The sequence below is a fragment of the Protopterus annectens genome, chromosome 3.part1 (assembly GCF_019279795.1).
Source record: "Protopterus annectens isolate FY-2018-M chromosome 3.part1, PAN1.0, whole genome shotgun sequence".
NCBI lineage: Eukaryota > Metazoa > Chordata > Ceratodontiformes > Protopteridae > Protopterus > Protopterus annectens.
The window spans coordinates 1,758,606,086-1,758,629,694 of record NC_056732.1 but is presented as its reverse complement, the minus strand read 5'-3'; the positions used below and the strand labels follow the sequence as shown (position 1 = coordinate 1,758,629,694).

The 23,609-nt window shown below is 40.3% G+C and overlaps 1 long non-coding RNA gene across 1 annotated transcript in view; it reads left to right on the top strand.

Annotated features, from left to right (window-relative positions):
* LOC122798913 overlaps positions 1 to 16,725 on the top strand; it is a 56,191-nt gene extending 39,466 nt beyond the window's left edge. Inside the window, exon 2 of the long non-coding RNA XR_006364344.1 lies at positions 16,425 to 16,725. This is a non-coding gene — a long non-coding RNA (uncharacterized LOC122798913). The remainder of the gene's footprint in view (positions 1 to 16,424) is intronic.
* The last annotated feature ends 6,884 nt before the right edge of the window (positions 16,726 to 23,609 follow it).

The following is a 23,609-nucleotide window of genomic DNA, read 5'->3' as shown; positions in this document are numbered from 1 at the left end:
TGACAAATATCTGGACATAGCATCACACTAGGTAAATACACTGAGCTGCTAGGCATATCACAAATCACTATACAAACTACAGGCAGACTGAGACAACACTGGCCTATGTTTCTTATGGGGGAATACACATGTACTTGCAAATATAGCAGGCTTTACAGGCATGTAACAGCACAGAGTAACAGACATCAGTGTGAAAGTGCATACCCACAACCAATCTGAACACAGTCACAGTCACATTATGGTAAGCCTAAGTAATATTACAGTATATGTACTGTGTGAACAAAACCACCCTCATATGAGACACTCACACAGTAACCTTACATATGCTGGGCCAATACGTAGTTACCTAGTCTAATGCCTGACTCTAGTATGGGACATGTGTCAGTCTGGCCCTACAAACATTTACACTGATAGGGTACCATAAACTGGAGCAGCATGCAACATTAGACAGAACAGGACTAAGAACAATGAGATCTACCACAGTCTGTACACAGGCCAAGTAATATATTCAAAATATACACTCTGTCAACAATCACCATAAGTACACAGACCTCACTACTGTACACACTACAACATAATGTCTAGGTTTTGTCCTCAAATATAAGGCCTACTATACATAACATGTCTAGCAGTCTGATATCTCACTGGCTTATCAGGTATGATGTCAGTAAATAATGATGTACTGAACATATGCACCTCTTACAGCATGACGTATGTACAAAGGTTGACAGAGTTGTGGCAGGAGGCACAAACACAGGGCCAATATTGACATGTTGCTGTGATAAACCCATACATTTACTGGTATAACAGGGTTTGTTGTGACATATGTCTTCTGAGGGATATGAAGTCAGTAACTCTCATGGCTGTCACTATGTACTGACTGCAATCCTCAGACTATGTTACTGCATTTCTAAAGATAGGTCATCTATGAGTAACACAACACATGTAAGACTCCACATTCTAGCCAGTCTGCAAATAGCTCTACAAGTGAGAGTTTCCTCAACTACATAACACTGTCATGCCAGATATTAAATCTTGTAGAACAGCCATATCCACACAAACCCTGTTAAACAAACATTACTTCAAATGTAAAGGAGCAATACTTAGATTCTATCCCCATGTCTGGAACATCCCCTCCTGTTTGTTGGCCTGTCTCCCCAGTGTATGCTGTAAGAGGTATATCCAACTACACTCTGTGATGCTGTTTGTCAAACACCCACAGTGAAGGAAAAAGACATCCACATGAAGTGCTTAGTTATAGGAGTGTGTTTCCATGCAATTGGCTATAGGAATGATACCACAGCTGTTCCACTTGCAATTAGCAAGTGGGGGACTGCAATTCATGCACAGGCCATCAGCTGATCATGAGCATCACTGACAAAACCCAAGCTGCTGCCAAAGCAAAGCAGGTGTACTTTTCCACATCCAACAGAGAAGTGAGAGAGACAGACAGAGACAAAGTAAGAAAGGAAGGTAATAGGAGAGTAATAGCCAAGCATGTTTGTGTATGATCCATGGGTGGAGAGTGGTATTTGGGCATTATGATGGTTGCTTATAGTGTGCACTAATCCATACTGTCACATGGTAATTGCACATGGCTGTACACATTTATGGCTGTGAATTGTTGGCCTTGTAATGTCGACAATGGGACATGTAGCTCCTCAATATAATGATGTAGCAAAACTCACACTGCAATGGATCCTGTCATTACACAATCACCCCAACAAGACACTGATGGCACATACACAAACACAAACACACTTACCAGTACTGAGTTTCAAACCCCTACCTGACTATATATTGCTCTTACATTGTTATGCAGTTATTGCACGTGCCACAGAGCATACATGTTGGAGAGCTGTCCAAAGGTATCTGACTGTGAGTGACATCAGCAACAGTGATAAAGGAGGGACAAGGGAAGTGTAGTACATGTGACTGTCCACAAAAGCAGGTGTCAAGGAAGACACACCCACACTCTCTCAGGAAATCACAAACATTATCACAGTTGGCAGGGTCAGGATTAGACCTCCTATCTAACTAGTTTGCTACACTATAGTATTACACAGTTAAAACACATGCCATGGAGCTTATCTGACTGATGTATGGCCAAAGGGTTATTTCAAGGTGACTGACATCAGCAGGCATGCTACAGTAGGGCAATGGGAGATGCAGTGAATGTGAATGGCTTCAAAATCATTAATCTTCACACACACACACACACACACACACACACACACACACACACACACACACACACACACACACACACACACACTCATACACACTCACACACACTTGCCAGTAATGAGATTCATGGGTTCATTGCTTCACAGGTGTGTAGTAGTTGACTGTGCCTGAAGGCTGTACAAGGCTAGGCAAAGAGAATAGTTTGACATCAGGCCATATGGCAATGGTCTCCAGTGTGGCTCAGGGGTGAAGTCCCTGGATTGGCCCCACACGTGGGTATTGTATTCAACATCCACTCATCTGGGTTACTATTGTGGGTGGCCAGTGCTGTGCAATTCTTGCCATTTATGTGTTCTATATTCCATAACACAGACAGTGTCTAGGTTGTGCACATGTCCCACATGCATGTTTCATGACGTCTGAAAGTGTACTTGAGGTCTCTGAGGCATGTTATGTGGACAGATTGTTATCTTCTGATGTGGCCTTCCTCACCTCATTTGGTGATACATGGCTAAGGAACTAAGGTCGTGTCTGCACCTACATTGATAGCATGATACAGGTATTTAGTGGAGTTAGTGGCATCTGTCCATACAGGGCATGTGTGTAAGGCATGTTATTTCCTCTGTGGGTTACATTTGCAGACTCTACAGTTGTTGCAGGTGTCCAGTGGGGAACATAGCAAAGAACCACTGTAACCATTTATTTGCCTATGGTAAGGATGGAACAGGGTGCCATGTCCTTTAACTTGCTGGATAACACACACTCAGTCAGGAGATGTTACACATCACAGTATATTCTGATGTCAGTGGCAGTGTTGTGGTCAACAGGCATATAGTCCACTGCAATCACACCGTGGTTACTATTTGTGGGAAATATGCATGAAACTACCAATACAGTGGTTGTTACCTAGCCAAGTGTGTTTGTGTAAGAGACATGGGTGGAAAGTGTTCTCTGTGGGAAATATGCAGGGAACTACCAATACAGTGGTTGTTACATAGCCAAGTGTGTTTGTGCATGAGACATGGGTGGAAAGTGTTCTCTGAGTTATACAAGGGTTGCCTATTTTGTTCACCTATCCATAATGTCACATGTAGGGCTATGGATTGTCTACACCAGCCTCTCTGCTGTTAGACATCTGTTGTCTTTGTAAGGTGGACATTGTGACATATAGTAGGTCCTCAATATAATAATTTAGAGAAACCCACCCCACAATGCATCATGTCATTACACAACCACCATACAGGATACTGATCACACACACACACACACACACACACACACACACACACACACACACACACACACACACACACACACACACACACACTTGCCAGTACTGAGATTCAAACCCCTACCTAGCTATGTATTGCTACTGTACTGTACCACATTTATCACACACACCATGGAGCTTATTGGAGGGATGCTGTCCCACGGTACTTCTAAGGTGAGGAACATCACCAGCCCTTGTAAATACCGTCATTGTGTGATGTAGTGTGTGAGAGATCCCAATTTTACCCTAATCATACATTTACTTTTGCCAGGGGTGAGTTTCAAACCTCTATCTAACCATCTTTACAGACCATTATATCACACATTTACCACATGCACCACTGACCTGACATGGTTTAGGCTTTGCAACAAGTACTTGTAAGGTGGGTGATATCTGCAGGACTGCTAAAGTCAGGCTCTGAGATTTGTACTGGCTGTAAATGGGGCCAAAATCTGATGTACACACACTTGTCACAGATGAGATTCAAACCTATAGCTGTGTATTTACTGTTATTACAGTGTTCTGCATTTATGGCATGCACCATGGAGCTTACAGGGTTAACCCTTAACCAAATGTGTATTTCAGGTGAATAACAACAGCAGGTTTGCTAAAGTAGGGCAATGGGAGGTGCAGTGACTGTGAATCACCTCAAAATCATTGATCCTTATGCACACAAACACAGAGTTTCACAGTTACCATGTCTGGGATTAGAACTCCTACATAACTAATATTACACTATAGCATTACACAATTATCGCACACACCACAGAGCTTACAGCGATGAACCTTGTCCAAAGGTGTATTTCAAGGTGACTGGCATCAGCAGACTTGCTAAAGTAGGGCAATGGGAGGTGTAGTGACTGTGAATGGCCTCAAAATCATTGATCCCTACACACACACAAACACACGCACACACTGAGTTTTATAGTTGCCATGTCTGGGATTAGAACTCCTATCTAGCTAGTATGTTGCACTATATCATTACTCAGTTATCACACACACCACAGTGCTTACAGGGCTGAAATTTATCCAAAGGTGTATTTCAAGGTGACTGACATCAGCAGGCTTGCTAAAGTAGGGCAATGGGAGGTGTAGTGACTGTAAATGGCCTTGACATCATTGATCCCTGCACACACAAACACAGAGTATCACAATTGCCATGTTTGAGATTGAAACTCCTACATAACTAGTATGTCACACTATAGCATTATGCAGTTATCGCACATGCCACAGAACTTACAGGGCTGAACATTGTCCAAAGGTGTATTTCAGGGTGACTGACATCAGCAGGCTTTTTAAAGTAGGGCAATAGGAGGTGTAGTGACTGTGAATGGCCTCCAAAGCATTGATTCCTGCACACACAAACTCAGAGTTTCACAGTTGCCATGTCTGGGATTAGAACTCCAACCTAACAAGGTATGTTACACTAGCATGATGTAGTTATTGCACGTGGCACAGAGTTTACATGGCTGAACTTTGTCCAGAGGTGTTTTTTCAAGGTGACTGACATCAGCAGGTTTGCTAACATAGGGCAATGGGAGGTGTAGTGACTATGAATGGCCTCAAAATCATTGATCCCCACACACACATGCAAACATACACAGAGTTTTACAGTTGCCATGTCTGGCATTAGAACTCCTACCTATCTAGTATGTTACACTATAGAATTACGCAGTTAACTCATGCACCACAGAGCTTATAGGGCTGAACCTTCTCCAAAGGTGTATTTCAAGGTGACTGACATCAGTAGGCTTGCTAAAGTAGGGCAATGAGAGGTGTAGTGACTGTGAATGGCCTAAAAAATCATTGAGCCCTACACACACAAACAAACAAACACACAGTTGTCATGTCTGGGATTAGAACTCCTACCTAACTAGTATGCCACACTAGAGCATTAAGAAGTTAATTCATGCACCACAGAGTTTATAAGGAGGAACCTTCTACAAAGGGGTATTTCAAGGTGACTAACATCAACATGCTTGCTAAACTAGGGTAATGGGGAGTGCAGTGTGTGTGTAAATGGATCATAAACCATTCCCTGAAAACACACACACAACACTCAGTCGCACATAACTTTACATTTGACAGGACTGCGTATATGACTGCTAGATGAATAATGAATTATACTGCCATGTTACACAGTTATCACAAGCACCACAGACACTAAAGTGCTGAGGGTTGCTAGAAGCAAATGTCTACAGCGATAGACATCGGCACATCATGTGATATTGGCCAATTGGATATGTGGTGGGTGAGACAGGCCTCATGATAGGAAGCTCTTTGTCAATGTCTGTCTCTCTCTTCCCCACATCTCTGTGTATGTTTGACCTATTGTAGTGCATTTTCCTTGGATATATGTGTGTATTCCTATCCGATGTGCATGCAAGGCATGACTGGTGTGCAATGTGGTGTGTGTGCACAGAAATCTGTGACTGACAGATATGTATAGTCACTGTTGTTGTCAGACATGGGCTTCATTTCTCTGAATGTGGGAGCATGCCCAGTATGACCTTCTTTATTGAATGTGTGACTCGACTACAGGTAGGTTATACTCCAGTGCAGGCATTTGGGTTCTTCACCTACAGCTAGCAACCTGTTTCTGCAGGATATCTGTAGATAGGTTGACAATATGGAGTCACAATGGGCAAAGGATAGTGGGATACCATAACTAATTGTGTTTGTGCTGCTTGTGCTACATGTTTTTTGTGTTAGCGAAGATATTCAGACATATGTACTGTTTTAAACTGTGATGTATTATGTCATCAACTACTGACAGATATACTTATTTGCTCACAGTTATTTCCTGGGAAATACAAGATGAATGAAGCTGTGTCCAGTATTGTGGTCTGCAGCCTTCGTATTCTTGCACACTCATACCATTCTGGAGGGGTAGCTGCAGACAGTTGTGATGGGTCTGTGTAAATGGACTAGCACTTTGGTACTGTGGTGGCTAAGGATCCCCTGCTTGTACATCTATCAATGTGACAGAATGGCCATATCCTGCTTTGACCATACTTCTCAGCTGTACAAATTCACACAAGTTACCCAGAGGCAGGGCTCATATATCTGGTCAATTCCCCTTCACATTGTGGTTTATGAGCAGGTTTGTAGCCACCCATTACTGGGTTTGCAGGCAGGGGTAGTATGGGCATACATCAGAGTTTCAGACTTTACACACTCCATGGCATCCATGCTTCTACACCCCCTGTTATTCTATCCTCTTCCTATTTCTAACATTATGCAAGCAATATCTGATAAGTTCCCCTATAGTTATCCATTCGACCCAGTGGTATTTAGGGGTTGGCCCACAATTCATGCAGTAGGACATGGTGGGCATGCTACTGTGATTTGTTGAAATGGCCTTGAATTTATGTTCTGTGGACTGTGTTATGTTGTTTGGGACCCCATGAGATAACATACATTGGCAGTATGGGTGAGGCACAGGCCTTTGACAGAGGACTGTAGGGCATTTTGTAGTGATGCAGGCCATCTGTAGCAGGCCAGTGCATTCTGTCACTCCTACAGTCCCAAGCTGCAAGCCACTGGATTCCCCTGAGGTGACAGGGTAGGTGTGCGAGGTGTTAATGGCAATAGTCCCTTTCCTTATTAATCTATTGATGTGGATGCTGGCAGGGTGCTGCTTACAGAGAGGGACACACCTGCATGGGACACCTCTTCAGCATGCTGCACTCTGTAGGTATTCCCATACAGAAGTGGGGGTCATACTGTACTCATTACCAGCAGCAGGGATATGACCTGTGATGAACCTGTATCTGATGATGGGGTGAGCTGAGTGTATGTGGGCTATGGAAGCTTCTTGCAGCTGACTCACAGATATACCTGGGACATTTCCCTTATGCTGCCTTGTGCAGGGACATAGCATTCTCTCATTACTTCATAACTGTGCCTTTTGTGGTCTGCCAGTGATTGGCCAGACTACATCAGTATTCCATACTACACAGTCAACTAATGTGCTAGTAACCTGTATGTACAATTCCAAGCGTGTGTGCATTTGACAGTTACATTTTATATACTCTGTCTAGGGTAGTTTCACCTGTGTACTGTGTGTATGTCTGGACACACATTCATGCCATGTCCATATTTCAGATGGTGACAGATATTACATGTGAACAATGAGTATGGATGACTACTGGATTGGGTCTTGCTGAGATGCTTTGTGTTTGGAACTGCAGTTGTCTGAACATGGCCCTGCCATCAACAGTACTGGCCACAGGTCACCGGGACACAACCCTCCATGCCTACATGCTGACCACTTCCACACAATAAACAACACACAACAACCTAACACACAGAGCCCTGAATATTGTACACGTGCAACAATCTATCCTGCTAATTTGACCAGCTCAGGTAATCTGTTCTCCGCTATTATTAAACCCAAATGTACATGTTACTACATTTATACGTAGGATTGTAGGGAGGGATATGCCTGACAACTGTAAACATTTGCTATGACTGTACAGGTACTTCAGGTACTTTTTTGGCTTCCATTTCATTCTGTATTCTGACCTATCATGCAGACTAGAGACATATCAGTGAAGTACAGATCTTAGGTTTTATTGACCTATGTTTCAGTTTCAGACTTCTTACCCTTCAGGGCTAACATCCAACTTCCTGACCTGTTGTAGTCTGTCTGTGTAGGTCTGGAGGGGGGCTATTCTCCATTGTCATCAATCAGAGGCCTTAGCACAGCTTTTCTTTGTGGTCATCTACATCTGTCCTGCTGGCTGAGACTGTTGTTGGGTATGTGAGCCTCACTGACATGCATGTGTGTGTCCTATGGACACACATTTGGCCCACCACATGTCCTGCAGTGGGATTTGTCACCTTGTCTAGTACTGCCTGCTATGTTGACACTAGTATTCGTTATGGATTTCATGCTGCCCATATAGGTGTCTTCTATTGGCTGCCATCCCATTCAGCCACCCGATTCACATGCATGCTCACATTCTTACCATAGATATAAGTAGCAGAACATACTACTCCATTCAGGAATTGATAGGGACAGTGACATACCTTGTAGCTGTGCCAGTATTGAGGATGGTGCTGGAGGAATGGCTATGTCGGATGCACATAGTACACTCCTTATACATAGTAAAGCTCAGGTAGTGTCATGTTTGGCATCACTTTTACTGTATGTGCGATTCAGAGAGAGGTGTCATTCCCTGGGTTCTTATCGTGTTAGTGTATGTGCTATGCGTTGCCTCTTTGCCAAAGCCTGGGCATACTGGGCATGCCTCCTTCTGCCTACAAGGGCAGGCTCAGATTGTTCGTCCTCTGAGTCACTCTGTGCCTGTGCTGGCCTTGCCAATGGTGGGGGGCTGTGTTGCCCTACCCAGTGCTGTTCCTGCTGCAGCTGTTTCCACAGGATCATATTGTGTAGCATGGCACATACAATGAAAATTTGTATACATGTAGCTGGAGAGTACTGCAAGGCTCCACTGGATATGTCCAGGCACCAGAACCATGGCTTGAGCATCCCAAACACGCACTCTATTATGATTCTGGTTTGTGCATGTACCTCATTATGGAGTTCTTGTTCGGGTGTGTGTGCATTTCTGATGAGTGTCATCAGCCACGGCTCCAGTGCATAACGAGCATCCCCCACTAGGTGGCCATATGGGTTGTCCCCACTGGCAAATCTCTGGTACAGCTGTGTCATATGCCAGAAGTGTGAGTCATGATAGCTACCAGGGCTGCCAGCACACACATTCACTATAATGCCCTGGGCATCACACATGACCTGGCAGTTGATGGAGGGGAAGCCCTTGCAGTTTATGTAAACACTACCCCGCTCGCCGGGTGGTGCTTTGATGTGTATGTGCTTGCAGTCTATAGCACCCACTACCTCAGGGTAGTCTGCTATTTTGTGGAAGAAATGCATATTGCTGGTCAACGCCTCACAGGTGTTGTGGAAATATAAATGCTCACCAGCATGTGCTGACATGGAATCCAGGAACTGTTGGACTACCCTGGATGCTGATGCCTGTGGGATCCCCATGAATTCCCCAGTTGGCTTTAGGAAGGTATCTGTGGCTAGTATTTTATTTATTTTTTATTTTACATTTGTTGACCGGGCTAGTCTAGTTGGAGACATGTCCATTTTCAGTAGAGGGCCGGGGAGAAAAGCTCCAAGAATACAGATTTTCTTTACAAAGTTAAAAACAGGAGTTATACAGATAATAGAGATAGCAATATTACAAAAAAAGTTTTTTTTTTTTTTTTTTTTATTCAATAGTACAAATTGGTGTTACCATGGTCATTTTGTAAGGTACAGAGTAGAATTAACATGGTCATTTTGTAAGAGACTGAGGTATGATGTGGATATATACTTGTAAGATATATACAATAATGTAGTTTATTGATACATAAAAGGGAGCTAGTAAAGGATGAGGTGGGATAAGTGAATATGAGAAGATTTAGTCAGGGTTAGTACAGGTACATAGCCAGTGATTGTTAAGGTAGAGTTTCAAATTCCTTTTGAAAATTGAGAGAGAAGTTTGAGATGTGATTTCAGAGGGAGGTTTATTCCAAAGTTTTCCTACAGAGTTAGAGAACAACAACTCACCTGCTGTGTTGTTGGGTTTAGTAGTATTGATCAGTAGTTTGTTAGAGGAGCGTAGAGATGTGAGGTTTTTATAAGGTGTAATGAGGCTAGAGAGTACTGGACTATTGTTAGGTAGATATAGAGTCTTATGTGCTATTATAAGCTGGTGATATTGAAGCCGATTAAGAAATTCAAGCCAGTTTAATTGTTTAAGATTTAGACAGTGATGGGTTCTGTAAGGAGAGCCTGTAGCAAATCTAGCAATATTATTATAGGAAGTAGTTAGTTTCCTGATGTTGTTCTTTGAGAGATTAGTATAAATGGGAGAGGCGTAAAGCAGGGTGGATATTAGGTGGGTTCTGGCTATAGCAGTCTTAGCTGCTGGTGTAAGATAAGGTTTAATTCTGTAGAGGGATCCCAGTTTTATGTTGACTGACTTTGTTGTAGTGTTTATGTGAGTATCAAAGTTTAGATTGTTGTCTATTGTTATTCCTAGAAGTTTAGTGTTAGGATCAGGAGAGATAAGAGTACCACTGCTAGAAGTGAGACTGAAAGGTAAAGATGTGGACTTTTGGGTTGGTGAGAAGAGTAGCAGTTTAGTTTTTTTTGGGATTCAGAAGGAGGCAGCATTGAGAAAACCATAGTTCAACAGTGTTGAATGCTTTTTGGGTAAGCGACTGTAGTTCAATTTGAGAAGAGGCTGAGCAGATTATGGTAGAATCATCTGCATATTGAATGCAGGTGGAGTAAGGAATGGCTGTTTGCAGGTCATTAATGAAGATGGAAAATAAGAGTGGGCCTAATATAGATCCTTGAGGGACACCGAGAGAGATAGGAAGGTGATCGGATAGTTTATTTTTCCAGAGTACAGCCTGGTGATGATTATCAAGGTAAGATGTTAACCACTTCAAGGCAAGAGGATCGAGTGACAGAGTATTCAGTGTATGGAGTAGTAGTTGGTGGTTAACCATGTCAAAAACTTTGGATAGGTCAATGAAGACTGCAGATGAAAGACAATTATTGTTATGATTATTGTTGATGCTGTTTGTGAATGATAGCAGTGCAGTGGTGGTACTATGAAAAGGTCTGAAGCCATGTTGACAGTTAGCGAGTAGGTTGTTCTGGAGAAGGTGGTTGAGTAGTTGTTTATGGATGCATTTTTCCATAATTATTGCGATAGGGGAAAGTAAAGCTATGGGGCAAAAGTTGGAAAAGTCACTGGAGCTCCCACCTTTGTGTAGTGGGATGATGTGTGAAATTTTCCATATTGAAGGGACAGATCCTTCACTTATTGCTCTATTTATCAGAATAGAAATAGGGTAGGCAATGGCTTTAGCTCCTTTTTGCAAGAATTCTGCTGGGAGTTTGTCAGCTGAGGGGGTGGTAGGTTTTAACTTATGTAGAAGAGTGGAAATGTAGGAGGTAGATACTGGTTGGAGGTGAAATAGAGGAGGTGGATTTGTAGAGGAAGTGGTCAGATTAGATGTGTTAGGAGATAGGTGGTTAGCTAGAGTTTAGATGGTATCAGTGAAGAAAGAGTTAAAGGCATTTGCTGTTTGTGTGGGATTCTCAGGGTTAGAGCCTAGTGGGTTAGGTGTTATTAGTTGGCCTGGGTAAAGAAGATTAATAATAGAAGTCCAAAATGTTTTGGGTTCTTTGAGAGAGGTTTGTTGTAGCTGAAGATAATAATTATTTTTGTCTAGAAGTATGGCTTTTTTTGTATTGTTTCTATGTTCTCTAAAGGTTTGGCGGTCTGTTGCATTCTTAGTTGTACGCCATTTTGCCCAGGATTTGTTTCTAAGTTGGATTTTTTGTTTAGTATTGTTAGTGAGCCAAGGGGCTGGTTTAGCTTTAATTCTAATAGAGCGAATTGGAGCGTGGTGATCCAGGGTGGCTAAGAATGTGGAGTTAAAGTATTCCACTGCTTCATTTAGAGGGAGATATTTTAATGGTATCCAATTACATTGTTTTAGTTCTGTTTGGAAACGTTCTGGGTTAAATTCCTTTTTAGAGCGTATTGTTCTGAGAGTGTTAGGGAATATTATGTTGGTTTTATGTCTGATAATATATGTAAGTGAGTGGTCACTTATATCATCTGGAAGGGTTCCTGTTGTGTAGGATTGCTGAGGATTATTAGTAAGTATCCAATCCAAGGTACTTTCTTTGTTATTGAGTCTATTAGTTCTGGTAGGGGAGTTTATAAGTTGTGAGAAGCCATACAGGTTAATGTGGGTAGAGAGATTAGTATTAGTACAGGAATTCCAATCTATATTAAAGTCGCCGAGGACCATGGTTTCTTGCAGGAGATTAATAGAAAGCCAGTTGAGGATATGCTCTAGTATATTGCTGCTATTTTCTGGGGGAAGATAAACAGATAATATTTATGGTTTTACTTGTGTTTACCTGAAGTTTACAGATTATTATTTCTGCAGAAGAGTCTATAGGTAAGTTAGGATGTAAGGTGCTGACTTGTAGCTCTGTTTTATAGAGGATTGCCACACCCCCTCCCTTTTTGGAAGTACGTTCAAGTCTGAAGATATTGTAGCCAGGTGGGGTAATTTCATTATCTTTAATGGTGGGTTTTAGCCATGTTTCTGATAAACATAGGATATCAAATGGTTGAGATTGTAATAGGGCTTGTACCTGTGCAATTTTATTTGCAAATACTACATATGTTTAGATGTGCTATTGAGAGTGAGTTGGTAGGTTTGTTAGGTGTTTGGATTTTAGTTATGTTTTGTTAGTTGTTTGCGTTAATAGGGAAATAGATTGGGCCAGAGTTGGGGTGAATGTCTCCATCTAATAGTGAGTGGGGGAGTGTTAAAAGGTTAGGCTGTTGCAGTTTACAATAGAAGTCAAATAGTTTTCTAGTTTTTAGGTTAGAGTATTTAATGTGTTGTAGTCTGTGATATTTGGCTAGTAGATAGTTGGGTTTGAAAATGAGGTTTAGGAGGTTGTGAGAAAAAGGTATTGTTGGTGTTGAGGTGTGTTTTGATGGGAAGGGAAGAGTATAGTGGAGTGAATGTTCATAGGAGGTATAGAGATAGGTGATTGTTAGAGGAGGTATTAAAAATACCCAAATAATTAAATATATTTTGTGGGGGCTAGTTGGTGTAGTCATTTTAGAGGGTGTAGAGGTTGAGAAAAGTGGGAGGTAGGTGTTAAAAGCCTAGAGGATATATAGTATTAGCTTTGCTGTTAGGAAAAGGAAGGATGAGAGTTAGTTGTAAATGGGTGCGGTGAGAAAAAGGAGGTAGCTAGTGTTAATTATGTGTTATGTGTGATATGTGTAGAGATTGGAGGGTGTGGCCTCAGGAGGAATAAATGTAGGAGTAATGGGGGTGTGTGGGAATTGGGGGCAGGGTAGGGGAGCAGAGTGAGCCCGCAGGGCAAACGGAGCGGGTAGAGACAAAAGAGAGGACTATCAAGGAAGGCAATCAGTGAAATATGACAAATTCAGCAGGTAAGTTTGGAGGATCTAGAAGATGGAGTGGGAGAGTGTGGAAGAAAGTCAAGAGGCTAGTAGGAAGAAATCCAGGCTATGAAAGGAATAGATTAAAGCAGGGCTGAGGGAAGAAAAGTGATTTAGAAGGAAGTGTCTAGAGGGGGTTAGAAGTACTGGAAAGGCTGGGAAGACTAGGGAAAGCGGAGATGAAGTGAAAGAAAAACAAGCAGAGGGTGGGGGGTATGGCTGCTGGCTAATATGGCAGTTTAAATAGGATACCTAACAAGTATCACAAGATTAACCTATACATCTAGTAGAAGATACAATATTATATGACATACCATTTTTGTTTTAGCTTGCCATTCAATCCAGGGGGTACTTTTGCTACCCAGGTGAGGAGATACACAGGCAGGCTGAGGTAGGTGAGTAGAGCTGATGTTAGGAGTCCAGGAGGGCACAACCCAAGGTAGAGAAATTAGGTAAAAAAAAGTATGCACAATATTTTTGTTTTAGCCTGCCATTCAGTCCAGGGGGTACTTTTGTTACCCAGGTGAGGAGATACACAGGCAGGCTGAGGTAGGTGAGTAGAGCTGGTGTTAGGAGTCCAGGAGGGCACAACCCAAGGTAGAGAAATTAGGTAAAAAAAAGTATGCACAAATTTAAATGTAAACCTACAAGCCAGGGAACGCACAGCAGCCACACAGAGAGAAGGGAATTTAAATTAAATTCTTAATCCTACACATACCTTGGTATCCACTGGGATGGTTTCCCCCTCTGTTGGTTCTGTGTGTGAGGCGTGGCCGGCACAGCTCAACAATTTGCTGTAGGAGGTCCCTGTTCACCCTATAGCACTCCACTATATCCAGCTCATGTAACCCCTGGTAGGTTACCCTGGGTCTGTACACTCTTCTCCTTCTCCTCACTGTGGGTTGGTCACCAGCATTCTCATCCTCACCACCGTCAGCCTCTTCCACATATTGATTTATGAGAGCAACATCAGACCCTATCATTTTGTTGGTTTTGTTAAGTAAAATTTCCCCATTTGTGTACACTGGTGGTATAGAGTTTGTGGGAAAAAACAGAGTGAAAGGTGTTTGCATAGTATATAATAGTGTGCTGGGCTGGGCTGCTGCTTTTGTAATTGCATGATTCTGATACATTTCGCCTGCCAGCTATGTTAGTTCTCCTTGATTACCTTCCTACTGTTGTTTTCCCTTCCCATTGCCTTCCTGTTTAAGCCCTGAGGAGCACCTCACAAACACAGTGCTCAGATGTGTTTGGAGCTGCTGCTATTTCCTGTTTTTTTTTTTTTTTTTTTATTTTTTTTTATTTAAAGCCAGTTTTTTTGTTTAAAACCCGGTGAGCGGTGCGCAAACCCGTTTAGGCAATGTAAATACTGCTAGGCAGCTTCAGACACACCTCCTTCCTTAGCTGCGCTTAGCTAAGGGCAAACACGGGCCACTGTGCTACAATAAGCTTACAGCAGTCATGACACTCCCCCTCATGAGGTCATCTAGCTCTTAGGCTTAGACCATGGTGTTATTGCACCTACACACTTGGGTGCAAGTTAGCACCGAGGGAAATTTGTGATTCAGTATCATTCCCCTCATTTGCATGGAAGTGACTGCTAATGCATGGTTACAAAGCTGACACTCAGCCTTCCCCCTTATTAACACTATTCCATGGTCTTGTTGTGATATGCATGCCATTGACTATTATGACAAAATGATGATTTTGGTTTAAAAGCTTATTTCCAGCTTTTTTTCTTATTTTCAGGCTGATCTGTTTTGTGCACCACTGGCCTATGCGTAAACGTCCGAAATCGGCCAAAAAAGTTATTTTTTATAATTTTGAAACTATTTTTCATGCCTGTGGCCATATATTTGGCTATTGGCATGCCTAACCCTTATAATACATGTTTTTTATGAGCTGTCATGCCTCCATTTTGTAGCTTGCAGAAATGTATTCAGCTACTGGCCGAATACATTTCTGCAGTCTACATTATTCCTACACAGACACCTGCCTGCTTCCTGGATCTCTAATTCACCTAATTTGTATGTTTTTCACCAGCAAATGAGGTAATTAGCATACAGGGGCTGTGTCCATGCAAGAATAGTGCAGGAGTGCTCATGCACATCCCGGGAGCTCATTCCTGGATTGCACTTCGGCCATATTGCCTACAGCAGCTCTTGCACTGTTCCTGCACGCAGAGCTTGCTGACTCCTGGGGACAATCTTTAAGTTTTGTGTATTGGGTGGCTATACTTTCCATTAAGACTGAGATGAGCAGACTTTACTTAAGTGAGCAAACCCTATAAGTCTGAGACACTGGCCTCTCAGTACAGAAGGAATCAACTGCAAAAAGGATATTGGCTTTTCAATGCAGAGCATTCATGTAGAAGATTAAGAATTGTTTGGAAGAGACACTTTCCTCACACTACAGAGGAAAAATTGCCTAGAAGAGATCTTTCATTTCTGACTCAGAGGGACTGCTTTGAAAAAAAAAAGAAAACAACTTTGATATACCTTCCATGTTTGAGTAGAAACATCTAGGCTTTTCAGATATTTTGTTTCTGTCATACTTTGACAGTTAAGAATTGATGATAAGAGATGTTAAAAAGATACTTCTTGTAGTCTGGGGCATGAGACCCTCAGTTTCCATCTGTCTTCTATGTGATGGACAAAGTCACGTAACCAGACAGTGCTCTGTGGAAACTGGGAAAAGTTCCTTAGTGAGTTCTTGGGCAATATGCACAGTAACTACTTGTGACATTCATATAGTCATAGTGCAATGAAACATTATGTGTTTTTTGGAAATACAGTATGGTTTTGTTTCTAACATACTCCAATCATAATACAAATGTAAATGCAATTGCTATGTATTACACAGTGTCTGAATAAAACTGCATGCTTCTTTTCTTTTGGAATGTAATACTATTTATTTATTTTTATTTACAGATTGGTGACTGAGAGCCTGTATTTTGTGATACAACCATGTCAACAAAGAAGTAAAAAAATAAAAAATATATCCCAATACAGTACATCACAGAATAAAACAGTAGAGTACATAAATATATAAATGTGGTGTTAGTATATGATAATATATAGGTATAGTGTTGGTGTACAATAATATGAGTGTGGTACAATTAAGTATTGTAAGAATTTCTATGTACATTTTCAAAATGGTGCTTCATTTGGACATGTCCTAATGTGGTTAAAGCTGAAGTAGAAATAAAGTAAAGCTTGTAAAATCCAAAAACAATGAAGTTTGTCTTTGCTTATCTTAAAATATCATAGGTGAATATTTTGTTAATTAAATGTTAGTGAAGGTGCAAGCATTTCATAACAAGTGTAAATAGTTTCACACAAACACCTAAGTTCATAGGCTCATAGGAGAGTACTAGGCTAATGGCCCAAGACCCTTGCAAGCCTAGCCATAGTTAACCCAAGTTTTCTAGTTTTCAATAGGTATGAGCCTATGCTATGGTATCTAATACTAACTGCCTCTGTCCATTAGGGACATGGGTGCCACCCCAGGAATAAATTTATGATTACCCATTCATTGATCTAGGTTGTGCTTGAAAAGGTCAGGGAAGGGCTTTACTTCATGAGAATGGAAAGCTTCTTCCAAAGAATGGGTAGTCTCTGAGAGATGCATCTATTTTCCAGCATGATTTATTTATGTGAAGACTAGGTTAAGATCCCTGGAACAAGTGACTCTCATGCAGTTTGATTTACGAATGTGTAACATTTCCATCAGGGCCAGATTGGAGACTGACTTGAAGGCCAGACACAGACTGCCCCTTAGTAGCATGTAGGAGACAGTGATAGGGCTTTCGATCTTTCCCTGAAAAAAATATTTCTTATATCCTGCATCTTCCTGGTGAGGAACCCCTGAGGTCATTCCATGCAGATATCTGGTGAGGTATATGCAAAATTACTGGTGTCTGATAAAGACTGGGTACAATAGAATTATAATGTCCTTTGTTGGGAATCAAAGGGAATATTTTTTTTTCTTTTTTTTTGCATTTAGCTTCAATCCATGGCTCTGGCTGCAATCATTTGTCTGTGTTAATCCTTTCTGTAGTATATCAGTATCATTCTTGGATTCAATGATTGCCCCAAGTTTGCATTTATCTATGAGCCTGTATGTTAGTGGTCATGTATGTTCCCCTGTCAATAGTACAATAGTTAAAATCACCCATGAGTAAGGTACTGGGCTGCATGGTGAGTGTCTCCAGTACATGCAGGTACTGCATTAGGTTTTTACTAGTTGATGGGGGACCTATTGCTAGTGATAATATTGTAGGGGATTTTGCCAATGGTTATTTGAACATGGAGTATCTTGAAAGAGTCAAACTGCTTGACTTGTCTTGATGTGTATTTATCCTTTATGAAGATGAATACACCTTGTCATTTGTTTCTTTCTAGCTCACTTGGTGGTATGAACATGCGGAAGGCATTATAGCCTTGCATGGCTGTGGTGCTTTCCGCAGCTTTGACCCATGTTTCAGTGACTGCACAGATGTTGGCATTTTTGAAGGTGATGAGTGCTTCTAGGGAGTGTAGTTTCTTGTTTAGACTCCTACCAATAAGAAGCAGTACCTCAAGCTTATCAAGAGAAGATTTTGTTATGCTGAGTGGTCGATTACTTTGACACTGCCTAAAAAAGGTACTATAGGAGTGGCTAAAGGCTTTGCTAGTATCTGCTAGAGGAGACAACTGTTGACCAACTCTGGCAAAACATTATGGCTTGTCGATCATGTACTCCCAGGCTGACAAATATTGGATCTCCTTAGACTGACACCAAAAGTTAACCCAGTTGTGAAAGTCAATCATTTTTTGTTTTTGTTGTGGCATCATCCTTGGTGAAGGTACAATGCTCATCAAGGCTAGACTCATAAATACCTGTGACACATAATCTGAAAGCTCAATTGTGCCTGTCTTCATATTGTTCAGGGAAGTACGTCTCTGGTTATTCACAGCTACGTGGACTATAGCATAGTCATACTGTTACTTGTGGCTGAGTGACTTTAGTGCTTGTGTGACCTTGTGACCTGACAGATCCTGGTACCTAGCACGTACCTAACTATAACCTTCACCTTATCCAGCCTGCTGAGGGGGGCATACTTGTGTCTCAATATGCAGTCTTCTGTAACCAGTATGTTAGGTTTTGCAGTATTTCACCTTATGGGCATGTTTGTTGAGACCCTGGTGTGTGTGTGTATTATTATGTGTTGTGGTGGCTGTTTGCTTTGTTGTGTGTATATGTGTTTTAAAGAGTTAGTGTTTGGGAAGACTCTAAGTATTTGGTAAGTTACTAGTGAGTACCTCCCCATATGTGGGTTTATGTGTCAAATCCTTGTTTAGTGTGGGAAGTGATGTATGTGTGCTGACAGCCTGTTCGGCATTTGATTTGTCTGTATGTGAGAGTCTTGTCTCCATTTTCATACTATAACTACATCTTTCACATAAAGTATTTGTTTTTTTCAAAAGTAAGTGGCTGTTAGTATACATAAGACAATTGCTACATTGCTTCAGTATGCCCATGTCTATCAGGCTGGCTACATAGATGGTAGGAAACTGCCTTTATATGATATCAGATAATAACTGTGGGTTTTATCAGTAGAAAGGAGTGGGGTAACTAGACTGGACTGTGCTGGTAGCACAGAGACTGAGTGGGAACTATACTTTGTATAGTTTAAGATTAACCAGCAGAAGGATATTGCTCAGTGCGCAACTTAGTTGTTCTTACAGCAGCAGGGGGCTGGGTATGGTTTCAGTAATAGTTATTGTCGGGAAGTTTTCTTATCAATGTGTTTGAATCTATACAGGACAATGCTAACTGGTGCAAATGTGAGGCTTATAAATAGGCAAAAGGAACAGGTTTTAAGCTAACTACTAATCAGGAAAGCAAAAATAAGCTTTACACCACCAATCCCCAACTCAGATAGGTTTAGGTCGCATACTTCTTCCACAAGAATGCAGAAAAACACTTCTTAATGTAAAATGGCTGGTTTGGAGCCCCAGTGTAAGAAAACCACACACTCAAGATACAACAGCCTTGACTGACACAATGTAATACATATTTAAAGTAGCAGCAGAACAGTACAGTTAGTTTTTTATTTAAAATGCAACATATAGCAAATATCACAGTAAACTAATAAAATTCAGTCACAGTTATTAACAGAAGTGTAAAATAATTCTTATTTTCATCGGTTTAGGAGAGAATTGCATTAGCCGTAAACAAATTCAATGGAACTAACAAACCAGGGAAAAGAAAAAAAAATATTTGAATACCACAGGCAGGAACCACTCAAATAAATCAAGATACCAAAAAATAAAAACACTAACCTTTATTATAACGAAATATAATACTCTTGTGCCTCAGTTTACACACAGCCTTCAAGAAGTACTAAAATACAAAAATAACAACCCTATTATATATACAGATCCAAATGATCTAATTAAGCAATTAAAACAATATTGATTAATCAAATAAGAACTCTACAATTACAATCCTCATTAAGACCTGAGGAACTTAAAGTATCAAATTTTAAAATAAATATATAGTCTTTATAACAAAGTTTTCTCTTACAAACATTCTCTAAATTAAATTGCAAAGACACTTTTTCCAAAATAGTTGCTTTTAAATCACTAGGATCAGAATCATGATGTTGTAAAAAATATTAAGCAACAGGACTCTCCACCTTATTTTGATAATTATTTTAAATAAACAAATGAAATAATACAACTAGTTTACAGCACATGCAAGTAAAACGATAGTTAATCAAAATATAGTAACTGCAGGCCTTTCAGTCTTGGAAAAATTCCAGCAAAAGTTATAATATATTGCTTCATCTTGTTACATGTGACAATGCCCTATAATTAATCATTTAAAACACACACACACACACACACACACACACACACACACACACACACACACACACACACACACGTGCGCATAAACACACACACACACACACATGCGCGCACGCTTAAACACACACACACACACACACACACACACACACACACACACACACACACACACACACACACACACAAGCGCACTTTTGAAAATAAACTTTTCCTCTAAAGGAAGTGTTCTTTTTTACCAGGTTCGCTAAAGGTGCTTGAGTCCTAAGCAGTAAAAACTATTGCCTTGAAGCCAAGAACTCAAGAGTCTTGTAGCTCAGCTAGGCTGATGTTCATGGTTGAAATAAGAACTCAAAAATAAGTTCTGGGAAGCAACTATAGGGAGGGAGCGGGAGGGGGGGCTTAGGATTAGAAGGCAGGGGGGTATTTTAGGGTTAGTGAGTGGAAGGAAGTTTTAAGTGCTAGGGAGCAGGAAGGGAGTTGTAGGTTTAGGGACTGATCAGGCAACTTAAACTTTGGCAGGAAGTTGAAGGTTTCGAGAACACAAATGTTGTCTAAGCACTAGGAGGTGATCGGAAAATGCAGGTTTAGAATGTGAGGGGATGAAGTTTTACGTTTAAGAAACAATTGGGGGGGGACCTTTTGGGGCAGGCAGTGACAGTGGAGTTTAGGGTAAGGGACTGAAGACCCAGGCTGGGACTGGTTGGGGAATGGTAGTATATATATATATATATATATATATATATATATATATATATTTATTTATATACATACACATATATATATATATATATATATATATATATATATATATATATATATATATATATATATATAAAACAGCAGAACAGCTATGTATAGGCCAGGTTTGAACGAATACTGGTAGGAATGTGTATGTTGGTTGGATTTTGAATATATTAGTATGTATTTTAGTGAAAGCATTATATATACACACTCTTTATATGGAGCAGCTGAATTTTAAAGCATGCTGTTGCTTTACATGAATGGGATTTCAGCCTGAAAGGTGTGTGTTTCCTTTGCACTAATGATGCCAGCGGTTGAAACCAGTCTGCTTTGCTCAGCTGGTTACTTTAAACTGCATATGGATTTTTTTTGAGTGTGCTGGACTTTTTGGTGCGCTTATTATTGTTAGTCCATGCACTGTTTACGGTTTGGGCATCAGCCATTGTTGTGGTGTGCATTTTTGTTGAGTGCTGACCGTTATCACTTCAGTCCGGAGCGTTGATATTTGTGAGCAATTCCAATGGCTATGGGAGGTGACCTACAGCTGTTTATTGGGAACTTATTGGAACATAAAGATGATGTAGTTTGTTTTATGGGCTACAGACAAAATGCAATAGCTTTGGAGTTGAGTCATGCCACTGAGATGGAGGATTTCTTTAAAGAATTAACTGTCCTGACAAAGAAATTTGGATCTACCGTTTGGCATATTAAACTGATTAAAGCATATTTAGGAGCTGATCTAGCACCTACAGGTCTATGGGTTTATTTAAAACCTTGTGCTGGGAAGGACGATGTTGCATTCATCTCTGAATGCCAAATAACTCAGCAGACTGTCTCCATATTGTTTATTCAATTGTTGGTTGAATATTATGAATGTCTGCTTTTACCAATTTAGACCAAATTAGATTCAAATCTTGACAGCATTCAACAGTTGGAACAGCAGTGAGTTTATCAGGGCATGTATGCTAAATATTTGGAAGAAGTTAATGTTTATGAAACTGGACTGAAAAACTGGAAAATAAAAAGTATAATAGAGACATGGGTGATTTTAAAAACAACACAATGTTTACTTGGAACAGTTCTAAACATGCTGTATGGTTTTTGGATGCTAATAATAAAAAAATAATAGACCGGAATGTAAGAGGGGACATTCTATCTTGAAAAATCCCTCTAATGTTAATAATTCAGAGTCTAGTATTTCAGATTTCTCCTCCAATCCATCTAATACAGACACTGTAGCAAACATTGACACAGACTTTGAGATTACATCACCGGTGTACAAGAGATCCAAGAATAAGGGGGCCCTTTAGGAGAGCAGGAAGGAAACATAGACAAAGACATCAAGAGTACTTTCAGGAGTTTGGTCAGGATTTGACTGCGACTAATGTAACTGATGATGCTGAAAATAATTTGGTTGTGAATGTGACTACATGTGAATTTACTAAAAGTGAAAAAGGTGTACTTCATAAAGGCTTGGGATTTGTCTCATTATTTTATGCTACTCAATACATTGTATGGATGTTAAACATTTTTTTCGGAATTTAAACCTTAGATATTATTATAGCTATAGAGATAATTAGAACAATGTGTCTGATGCTTCATTTAAAATGAAAAAAAAAATCTACATTCCAACCACCATACCACCCGAGGGTTAAATTATTTGAACAACAGGTTTTACGTGATTTACATGTTAAACAAAGGGTTTTATTTAAGAACTATGGTAGTAACCTAAGTAAAGTTGAAAAACAGGCTTTGGATAATTTAACAAAGAATGAATGCTATAATGTTATTGGGATTTGTTAGATTATGAAATTGAAGCTAGGAGACAACTTGGTGACAACATATCTTATTTAAAGTTACCATTAGACCCAGTTCTTGATTTTAAGAACATAATAGATAAGTTCTTGTTGGAGGCTAAATATCAAGGTTTAATTACTGAAGCATTAGTACAACAGCTGTTGTTGAAAGATCCCAAGCCACAAAGATTTTACATCTTACTTAAAATGCATAAGGTCTATAGCCAATCCATCTGAGAGACCTATTGTAAGAGGATGTGATTCACTAATGGAACCATTGTCCATATACTTAGGAAATCAATTAAAACCCTTGTTAGGCTTGGTACAACCATGTTTAAGAGACTCTATGGAGTTCTTAAAACTCATGGATGAATTGCAGGTCCCCAATAATTCCTTTTTATGTACTCTCGATGTACAATCTTTGCATACGAGCATACCCCCATGAGGGTGGCATAGTAGCTGTCAGATACTGGCATTTAATCTCAGGTTTATATTCAGAGGAACATTCTGAATTTTTGTTAAAAGTAATAAAGACACTTCTTGAGCATAATGTTTTCTATTTTTGTACTGAGTGTTATCTGCAAACAAAGGGGAATGCAATGGGTACAACTTTTGCTATCATTTATGCTGACCTTTTCATGAGGTATTTGGAACAGGGTTTTATTTTTAATGATACAAACCCATTTCAAAATGACTTGGTTATGTGATACCATTTCTTGGA